The sequence below is a fragment of the Marmota marmota genome, unplaced genomic scaffold, assembly GCF_001458135.2.
Source record: "Marmota marmota marmota unplaced genomic scaffold, marMar, whole genome shotgun sequence".
NCBI classification, from domain to species: Eukaryota; Metazoa; Chordata; class Mammalia; order Rodentia; family Sciuridae; genus Marmota; species Marmota marmota.
In genome coordinates, this window is record NW_026006088.1 from 283762 (window position 1) to 293026 (window position 9265).

Sequence of the window (9265 nt, forward strand, 5' to 3'; positions counted from 1 at the left end):
ACCTCTCTTGTGGGGAGTCCCCTCTATCTGGGGTGCAGTGGGAGCTCCCACTGACACCCCTGTTGTAGGGGTCTCACCCTTTGAGTGGGGAGTCCCCTCTTCCTGGGGCGCAGTGAGAGCTCCCTGCGAACTTGGGTTGGAGGGCTCTCCCTTCTCCAGTGGGGAGTCCTCTTGACCCGGGATGAGGTGGGAGCTCCCCCAACACCCAGATGGAGGACTCTCCCTCCTCCAATGGGTGTTATCTCGTCCCCGTGTTTGGTGGGAGATTCCCACTACACCACAGTTGGAGGAAATTTCCCCCTCTATGGCATGTTCCCTCACCAGGGTTGCGTTGGGTGCTCCCCTGACACCCCGTTTGGATGGCTCTACCCCCTCGGTGGGGGGAGTCCCCTTGACCCAAGGTGCGGTGCGAGCTCCCCCAAACACCCCAGTCGGAGGTGTCTTGCCCCTCGAGGTGAGAGACCCCTTGACCTGGGGTGCATTGGGAGCTTCCATTGAAACCCCAGTTGGAGAGGACTAGCCCGTCGAGGGGGGAGTATCCTAGACCTGGTGTGCATTGGAGCTCCCCCTGAAACCATGGTTGGAGTGGTCTTGTCCCTGCAGCGGGGAGTTCCCTTGACCCAGGGTGCCGTGGAAGCTCCCCTGGACACACCTGTTGGTGGGTTCTCCCCCTAGGGAGAGAGCCATGACCAAGGGTGCATTGGGAGCTCCTCTGACACCACGTTTGGATGGTTCCCCACTCAGGCAGAAAGTACCCTCGACACAGGGTGCGGAGGGTGCTCCCCCCAAAACCCCAGTTGGAGGTGTCTCACCTCTCCGGGGGAAGTCCCCTCAAACCAGGGTGTTGTGGGATCTTTCCCTGATACTCTGATTGAAGAGGTCTCCCCCCTCGAAGGGCAAGTCCCCTCACCTGGTGTTAGGTTGGAGCTCCCCCTGCCACCCCTGTTGATGGGGCCTCTCCCTTGAGGGGTGAGTTCCCTCGACCTGGAGTGCGGTGGGAGCTCCCGCCGACATCCCGGTTGGAGGGGTCGCCCCCCTCGATGGCAGAATCCCCTCGACCCAGAGTGCATTGGGAGCTCCCCCTACACCCCGTTAGGAGGTGTCTCACACCTTGAGGGGAGAGTTCCTCTACCCGAGGTGCGTAGGGAGTTCAACCTGACACCCCGGTTGGAGGGTACTCTCCCCTTGAAGGTATAGTCCTCTAGACCTGGTGTGCCTTGGAAGCTCCCCCCAAAACCCTGGTTGGAGGTCTCTCTCCCCTCAGGGGAGTAGTCCTCTCCACTTGGTGTGCGATGAAATCTCCCCCCCGAAGTCTGGTTGGAGTTCTTGAGTGTGGAGTCCTCTAGACCCAGGATGCGGTGGGAGCTCCTCCTGACACCCGGGATGGAGGGCTCTCCCTCCTCAATGAGTTGTCCCCTCATCCCGGTGTTTGGTGGGAGCTCCTTCATACACGACGGTTGGAGGGGATTCTCCTCTCGAATAGCATGTCCCCTCACCCGGGGTTGCGTTGAGAACTCCCCCCCCCCACACCGTGGTATGAGGCCTTTCTCTCCTCAGTGGGGGAGTCCCCTCGACCAAGGGTGCATTGGGAGCTCCTGTCAAAAACCCGGTTGGTGGGGACTCGCCTCTCGTGGGGGGAGTACCCTAGACCCGGTGTGTGTTGGGAGCTCCCCCTGAAACCTTGGTTGGAGGGGTCTTGCCCCTGGAAGGGGGTGTCCCCCTCGACCCAGGGAGTGGTGGGAGCTCCCCCCGACACCCCAGTTGGAGGGCTCTCCCCCCTCGGTGGGGAGTCCCTTTACAGGGGTGCGTTGGGAGCTCCCAACACCCTGGTTGGAGGGCTCAATCCACTAGGGGGAGGAGTCCCCTCGACCTGGGTTGCGGTGGGAACTCCCATCAACACCCCTGTTGGAGGGCTCTCACCCCGCAGACGTGAGTCTCCTCAACCCAGAGGGGAGTCCCCATGACCTAGAGTGCTTTTGGAGCTCCATGGTCACCACGTTTGGATGGCTTGCCACACTCAAGCAGAAAGTACCCTTGATCCAGAGTGTGGAGGGTGCTCCCCCTGAAACCCCGGTTAGAGGGCTCTTGTCCCTCCTGGGGGGTGTCCCCTCGACCTGGGCTGTGGTAGCAGCTACCCCCGACACTCCATTTGGAGGGCTCTCACCCTGCAGACGTGAGTCTTCTCAACCCGGAGTGCAGTGGGTGCTCCCTCTGAAACCCTGGTTGGAGGTTTCTCTTTCCTGGGGGGAATCCCCTCGACCTGGCGTGTGGTGGAAGCTCCCCCTGACACCTTGGTTGGAGGGGTCTCACTGCTTGGGGAGGGAGTCCCCTCGACTTGGAGTGCAGTGCGTGCTTCCCCCGACACCCTGGTTGGAGGGATCTTGCCCCACACGGGGAAGTCCCCTTGACCTGGGATGCATTGTGAGCTCCCCACAACACCCCGGTTGAAGGGCTTTCCCCACTCAGGGGGGAAGTCCCCTCGATCTGGGGTTCAGTTGGAGCTCCCTACGACACCCCAGTGGGAGGTGGCTCACCTCTGGGGGGGAAATCCCCTGAACCGGGGTGTGGTGGGAGCTTTCCTTGATACCCCAGTTGGAGGGGTCTCCCCCCTTGAAGGGGAAGTCCCCTCACATGGTTTGTGGTGGGAGCTCCCTCTGATACCCCTGTTGATGGGGCTTCTCCCCTTGAGGGGTGAATCCCCTCCACCCAGTGTGCAGTGAGAGCTCCCCTGGACACCTTGGTTGGAGGGGTTGCCCCCCTTGATGGGGGAGTCCCCTCGACCCAGGTGCATTGTGAGCTCCCCCGTACACCCTGGTTGGAGTTGTCTTGCCCCTCGAGGGGTGAGTCCTCTAGACCCAGGCTGTTTTGGGAGCTCCCCCACAACACCACGGTTGGAGGGGACACTCCAATCGAGGGGGTATTCCTCTAGACTTGGTGTGCCATGAGATCTCCCTCCAAAACCCCGATTGGAGGTCTCTCTTTCCTTGGGAGGGGGTTTCCCTCGACCAGGGGTGCATTGGTAGTTTCTGCCGAAACCCAAGCTCTCCCTGCTCCGTGGGGAAGTCCCCTCCTATTGAGGTGCAGTGTGTGCTCCCCCTGACACCCCGGTTAGATGGCTCTCACTCTTGGGGGGGGAGTACCTCGACTGGTCTGCTATGGGAACACCCCCCGACACCCCAGTTTGAGGACTCTCTCCCCTCCCCTTGGGCTGGGAGTCCCCTTGGTCTGGGATGTAGAGGGAGCTCCCCCGACACCCCTGTTGGAGGGTCTCCCCCTTTGGTGTGGGAGTCCCCTCAAATAGGGGTGCATTGGCAGCTCCCCCGACACCCTGGTTGCAGCACTCTCGCCCCTTGGGGGGAGTCTTATTGACCAGGTGTGCGGTGGGAGCGCCCCACTATACCACCATTAGAGGAGTATTGCCCCTAGAGGGGGGAGTCCCCTCAACCTGGGGTGCAGTGGGAGCACCCCCCGACAACCCTGTTGGACGGCACTTGCCCTTTGGGGGGAGTCCCCTCTACCAGGGGTGCAGTGGAAGCTCTTCACGACACCCCGGTTTGAGGGGTCCCGCCCCTCCTGCTGGGAGTACCCTCTTCCGGAAGTCGGTGGGAGCTTTCCCCAACAACCCAGTTGGAGGGGTCTTGCCCATCGAGGGGAAAGGTCTGTCAACCCAGGTTGCGTTGGGAGCTCCCCATGACACCCAAGTTGGAGGGTTCTCGCCCCTCGAGGGGGGAGATCCCTGAACGCGGGGTGTGTTGGGAGCTCCCCCAACACTCCGGTTGGAGGGGACTTTCCCCTAGAGTTGGATGTCTTCTCTACCCGGGGATTGTTGGGAGCTCCTTCCGACAACCAGTTGGAGGGGTCTTGCCCCTAGAGGGGGGAGCCCCGTCAACAATGGGTGCATTGGGAGCTCTCCCTGACACCCTGATTGGAGGGCTCTCGCCCATCGGGGGGGGAGTCCCCTCGACTCAGGGTGTTATGGGAGCTCCAACCGACACCCCGGCTGGAGGGGTATCACCCTCGGTGGCAGGCCCCTGGAACCGGGGTGTGATGGGAGCTCCCCCTGACACCCCGGTTGGGGGTGTCTAACCCATCGGGTGGGAGTACCCTCAACCTTGGGTACTGTGGGAGCACCTCTCTACACTCTGGTTGGAGGGCTCTTGCACTTCGTGGTGGGAGTCCCCTTGACCTGTGGTGTAGTGGGAGCTCCCTCCAACACCCAGGTTGGAAAGGCAGTTCCCTCAAACCAGGGTACGGTGAAAGCTTCCCATGACACCCCATTTGGAATGGTCCTGCCACTCGGGCTGGGAGTCTCCTCGACCCAGGTTGTGTTGGCAGACACCCTGGTATTGACCAGGGATGTGTTGGCAGCTCTTCCCGACACCCCATTGGAGGTGTCTCGGCCGACGAGGAGGGGGAGTCCCCTCAACCTGAGGTTCTTGGGAGCTCCACCTGAACCCCGGTTGGAGGGGTCTCTCCCCTCGAGTGGGGAGATCCCTCGACTCTGGGTGCCATGGTAGCTTCCCCGAATCCCTGGTTGGAGGGGTCTCTCCCCTCCAGCGGGCAGTCTCCTTGACCTGGTGTGGGATGGGGGCTCCACCCAACACACCTGAAGTGGGGTACCACTCCTCGAAGGGGGGTCACTTCGACCCAGGGAGCAATGTGAGCTCCCCCTGACAACCAGGTTGGAGGGGTCCCACCACTGATGGGGGAGTCCCCGCGACCAGGGGTATAGTGGGAGGTCCCCCCGACATCCTGGATGCAAGGCTCTCCCCGCTTGAGTGGGGAGTCTCCTTGACTCAGGGTGTGGTGGGAGCTCCCCACGACACCCAGGTTGGAGGGCTCAGCCCCCTCAAGGTGGGAGTTCCCACGATGTGGGGTGTGGTGGGAGCTCCGCCGGACACCCTGGTTGGATGCTCTCCACCCTCGAGTGGGGAGTTTACTCAACCTGGGATGTGGTGGGAGCTCCCCCCGACACCCTGTTGGAGGTCTCTCCACCCTCAAGGGGGAAGTCCCCTTGACCCACGGTGTGGAAGGAGCTCCACCCGATACCCGTTTGAAGGCTCTACACCCATGAGGGCGGAGTCCCAAGGACCCGTGGTGTGGATTGAGCTCCCCCTGACATCTCAGTTGGAGGGTTGTCCACCCTAGAGGACAGAGTCCCCTTGACTTGGGGTGCATTGGGAGCCCCCCCAATACCCTGGTTGGAGGTGTATTGCCCCTTGAAGTGGGAGTCATCTTGTACCGGGATGCGTTGGGAGCTCCCTGGACACCCTGTTTGGAGGGTTCTGCCCACTCTGGGGGAGTCACCTTGACCCAGGGTGCAGTGGAAGCTCCCCGAACACTTTGGTTGAAGGGGTATCACCCCTTGGGGAGGGGAGTCCCCTCGCCCCAAGATTAGGTGGGAGGTCCCCATGACAGCCCGGTTGGAGGGGTCTCGCCCCTCCAGAAGGGGACTCCCCTCGACCAGGGGTGCATTGGCAGCTCCCCCCATACCCCAGTTGGAGGTGTCTGGGCTCTCGAGGGGGAAGTCCCCTTGACCCTGAGTGCATTGGGAGCTCCCTTGGACACCCTGGTTGTAGGGTTCTCCAACCTCAAGGGGGGGGAGTCCCCTCGACATGAGGTGCAGTGAGAGCTCCCCCAACATCCCGGTTGGAGGGCTCTTCCCCCTGGTGGGGGAGTACCCTCGACCTGGGATGCACTGTGTGCTGCCCCGATACTGTGGTTGGAGGGCTTTTGCCCCTTGGGGAGGGAGCCCCTAGATCCTGGGTCTGGTGGGAGATCTCCCTGACACAAGGTTGGAGGGGTCTTGCCCCTCGAGCAGGAGTCCCCTCGACTCAGGTTTCATTGGGAATTCCCCCAGACACTTAGGTTGCAGGGGTCTTGCCCCTGGAGGATGGAGTCCCCTCAACTCAGGGTGCATTCGGAGCTTCTCTAGACACCCTGGTTGGAAGTCTCTCCTCCCTCAAGGGGGGAGACGCCTCTACCCGGGGTGCATTGGGAACTCCCCGAGACACCTGATTGGAGGGCTCTCCCTCCTCGGTGGGGGAGTCCTCTCATCCTGGGGGTGTGGAGGGAGCTCCCCCTGACACCCCGGTTGTAGGGGTTTTGCCCCTAGAGGGGGGAGTATTCTCGACCCAGGGGGTTGGGAGCTCAACCCGACAACTCTGTTGGATGGGTCTCTCTCCTCAAAGTGGAGTCCCCTTGACCTGTTGTGTGGTGGGACCTGCCGCCGACACACCACTTGCAGGGAAGGAAGGAAGTCCCTTGTACCTGGGGTGCTGTGGTATAAAAGCTCCCCCATACACCCTGGATCAAGGGGTTTACCCGGTAGAGAGGGGAGACCCCTCAACCCAGGGTGCAGTGAAAGATCCCCTCGACACCCCGAAGGAGGAATCTTGTCCCTTGAGGATGGAGTCCCCTTGATGCGGGGTGTAGTGAAAGCTCCCCCCAACACCCAGGTTGGAGGGGTCTCCCCCCTCCATGGGGGAGTCCCCTCGACCATGGGTGCATTGGCAGTTCCCCCCACACCCCGGTTGGAGGGCTCTCGCCCCTTGGAGGGGAGCCACCTAGACCGGAGTGCAGTGGGAACTCCCCCCGATATCATTAGATGGCTCTCGCACCTCAAGTGGGGAATCGCCTGGACCCTGGGAGTGGTGGATGCTCCTTCTGACACCCCAGTTGGAATGGTATTATCCATGAGGGTGGTACCCTCGACCCGGGGTGTGTTGGGAGCTCCCTCCAACACCCCAGTCTCTCCCCTTAAAGGGAGAGTCCCCTTGACCAAGGGTGCATTAGGAGCTCCCCTGACACCCAGTTTGGAGGAGTCTCACACCATGAGGGGGGAGTCTTCTTGACCCGGGGGTGTGTTTGGAGCATCCCCCAACACCCTGGTTGGAGGGAGCTCCTCCCTCTGGGGGGAGTCCCCTCAACCCTGGGTGCATTGGGAGCTCTACGGACACCCCTGTTGGAGGGCTCTCCCCCCTCGGGGGGGGGAGTTCCCTCATCCTGGGGTGTGGAGGGAGCTCCCATTAATATCCTGGTTGGAGGGCTCTCGACTCCGGGGGTATTGGCAGATCCCCCTGAAACCCTGGTTGGAGGGATCTCCTTCCTCTGGGAGGAGTCCCCTATACCCAAGGTGTGGTGGGAACTCCCCTGACACCCCAGTTGTAGGGCTTTCCCCCACAGGGGGGAGTCCCCATAACCCGGGGTGCAGTGAGAGCTCCACCTGACACCCTGTTTTTAGGGTTCTTGCTTCTTGGTGGGGGAGTACCCTCGACCCAGGGTGCTGTGGGTGCTCCCTGTGACACTCCAGTTGGCGGGGTCTCACTCCTCAAGTTGAGTGTAGTCTTGACCCAGAGTGTGTTGGGAACTCCTCCTGACAAAATGTTGGAGGGGTCTTGCCCCAAGAGGGGGGATCCCCTCGACAATGTGTGCATTGGGAGCTCCCTCCGACACCCTGGTGGTAGGTTCTTGCCCCTCTTTGAGTGAATTCCCTCAATCCAGGGTGCCGTGGGAGCTCCCCCCAACATCCTGGTTGGAGGGCTTTCCCCCTTTCGGGGGTGAGGCCCCTCAACCCAGGTGTTGGGAGCTCCCACCAACATCCCAGTTGGCGCCCCTTTGGAATAGAGCCCTCTAGACCCAGGGTGCGCTGTGAGCTCCCACCAATACCCTAGTTGGAGGGGTCTCGCTCCTCAGGGGAGAGTCCCCTCAAACCGGTGTGCATTGAGAACTCACCCCGACACACTGATTGGAGGGCTCGCCCCCATAGGGGGGGAGTCCCCTTGAGCTGGTGGGTGGTGGGAGCTTTCCCTGACACCCCATTTTTAGGCTGTCACTCCTTGGTGTGGGAGTCCTCTCAACCCAGGGTGTGGTGGGTGCTCCCTCTGACACCCTGGTTGGAGGGTTCTCATCTCTTGGGTGGGGTCCCCTCGACCCAGGGTGTGTTGGGTGGTCCCCTGACACCCGCATTGAAGGGATCTTGCCCCTCAAGGGGGGAGTCACCTCGACCCGGGGTGCTGTTGGAGCTCCCTCTGACACCCAGTTTTGAGGGGTCTCACTCCTGGAGGAGGGAGCCCCCTCAACCTGGAGTGCATTGAGAGCTCACCCTAATTGGAGGGCTCTCCCTTATAAGGGAAAGTCCCCGTGACCCAGGGTGTGGTGAGAGCTCCCCTGGACACCTTGTTTGGGGGGTTTTCCCCCTCAATTGGGAAAACCCCTCATCCCAGGATGTGGTGGGAGATCCCTTCAATACCTCAATGGAGGTATCTTGCTCCTCGAGGAAGGAGTCCCTTAGATGTGGGGTATAGTGAAAGCTTCCCCCTACAACCCGGTTGGAGGGGTCTCACCTCTCTACTTGGGGATCTTCTCGACCCGGGGTGTGTTGGGAGCTTCTCCTGACAACCGATTGGATGGGTCTTGCCCCTTGAAGGGGGAGTCCCCTTGACCATGGGTGTGCTGGGAGCTCCCTCTGACACACCGGTTGAAGGGTTCTTGCCCCTCTGGAGGCAAGGCCCCTCGACCTGGGGTGCCATGGGAGCTCCCCCCAACACCCCAGTTGGAGTGGTCTCACCTCTTTTTTGGAGTACCCTTGAACTGGGGTGCCATGGGAGCTCCCCCGACACCCAGGTTGGAGGTGTCTTGCCCCTCGGGGTGGGGAGTCCCTCAACCCGGGGTGCATTGGGAGTACCCCCCGACACTCTGGTAGGAGGGCTCTCACACATGGGGGGTAGTCCTCTCTACCTGGTGTGCAGTGGGACCTCCCCTGACACCCAGTGTGGAGAGGACAAGCCACTTGTGGGGAGAGTCCCCTTGACCGGGGGGCTATGGTGAAAGCCCCCACTGACACCTTGTTGGAGGGTCTAGTCACTGGGGCTGGGAGTCACCTCAACTCGGGTGCAGTGGGAGCTCCTCCAGACACCCCCGTGGGAAGGGTCTCACCTCTCTGAGGAGGGGAGTCCCCTCAACCAGGGGTGCATTGGCAGCTCCCACGATACCCTGGTGGGAGAGCTCTTGTGCCTTGGGAGGGAACCCCTGTAGACCTCGGTTGCAGTAGGATCTTCCCCGACACCCTGTTTGGAGGGCTTGTTATGCTTGAATTCGGGACCCCCAAAAGACCACCAGAGACCCAAGATCAATGTAAGCAGCAAAGAGGTGTTTATTGTGAGCTAGCTCGGTCCTCTGCATGCACACACAGCAACTGGTGACGCTGAGAGGCCCCGAGCCCAGGGTTTGCAGCAATTTTATACATTCTTTGGAGAAGGCAGGG